This window comes from Dipodomys ordii, unplaced genomic scaffold (genome assembly GCF_000151885.1).
Source record: "Dipodomys ordii isolate 6190 unplaced genomic scaffold, Dord_2.0 Scaffold92, whole genome shotgun sequence".
Taxonomy (NCBI): Eukaryota; Metazoa; Chordata; class Mammalia; order Rodentia; family Heteromyidae; genus Dipodomys; species Dipodomys ordii.
The window spans coordinates 3,866,867-3,868,135 of record NW_012267308.1 but is presented as its reverse complement, the minus strand read 5'-3'; the positions used below and the strand labels follow the sequence as shown (position 1 = coordinate 3,868,135).

General features: G+C 44.8%; 1 non-coding gene across 1 annotated transcript; it reads right to left on the bottom strand.

Annotated features, from left to right (window-relative positions):
- Window positions 1–681: 681 nt before the first annotated feature.
- Trnan-guu lies at window positions 682–755 on the bottom strand. The gene has a single exon. It is a non-coding gene; the product is annotated as a tRNA-Asn (tRNA).
- Between the last annotated feature and the right edge of the window lie 514 nt (window positions 756–1,269).

Genomic DNA, 1,269 nt, shown 5'->3' with positions numbered 1-1,269 from the left:
TGGAATTTAATTATTGCTTGGAGGCCATTTCAACCCCACGTGTGTGTGTGTGTGTGTGTGTGTGTGTGTGTGTGTGTACATGCACACACATCTATGGTTTATAAATATTTTCTCCTGGTAGCTTATTTTCTTTCCTAACAGGATTTCTTACAGGGAAGAGTATTTAATTATCTCAATTTTTTTTATTTTAGGGATCACTTTATTTTTGTGCCAGTTTTGGGGCTTGAATTTGTAGTTCAGGTTCTGTCCCTGAACTTTTTTGCTCAAGGCTAGCACTCTACCACTTCAGTCACAGCTCCACTTCGGTTTTGTTTTTGTTTTGGAAGTTAATTGGAGACAAGAGTCTCACAGACTTTCCTGCCCAGCTGGCTTAAAACTGTGATCTTTAGATCTCAGCCTCCTGAATAGCTAGGATGACAGGAGTAACTGGTATCTGGCTAGGGGAAATATTTTGCAATGTTTCACGGATCACTTTTAATACAGAAAAACAGATCTTTGAATTTTGCACTTTAGCAATGAAATAACATAACGAATCTCCTTTCCAACTCTACCAGTATAGAATTAGCTTTACTTTGCCTTTACTTATTGCATCGCGAGAAGTCCATAGTGCTTTCTTGGGGAGAGAAGGTACAGATTTGAAATCTTTCAACCAAAGATCATGGGGTTAAAAGTAACACCCAGCGTCCCTGGGTGGGCTTGAACCACCAACCTTTCGGTTAACAGCCGAACGCGCTAACCGATTGCGCCACAGAGACGTGGTTTCTGCAGGAGCACAGGACATATAGGGAGGGAGCAGCCACCGCACTTGCTTCCCTGGGGAAGGGCGGGGCTGGGCGTGTGTTTCTTAACGCTGGTGTTAAGTTACAAAACCTGGGGAAGTATGCTGAGGTGTGAGATCTTGCATCACGTTTTTGTCACCTTGGAAGCTCCTGTATACTTGGGGGAAGATTCTGAAGCTAGAAAAACCGCCTTCTCCCTATGCTTATTTAATGAAGCCATCTTATTTAATTAATCTATCCTTATCTTCCTCGGAAGAAGCCTAAGAAGGGAAATCAGAGGAGTTTCTGGACTGGACTGTCCCTACAGGGTGTGCAGAGCTGTTTCCAGAGGAATCAGAATGGCAGCAAGGAGCAGGCAGAGCTCATGTACTCAACAAACCCACTGCATGCCCCTTGTGCCCCTCTGAGTCATATATGACTTTGGGGATCCTGAGGGCTGGATAGTCAGCCCCTTCCCAGCCTGAACACCTCCGGCTCCTATGCCTCTGGG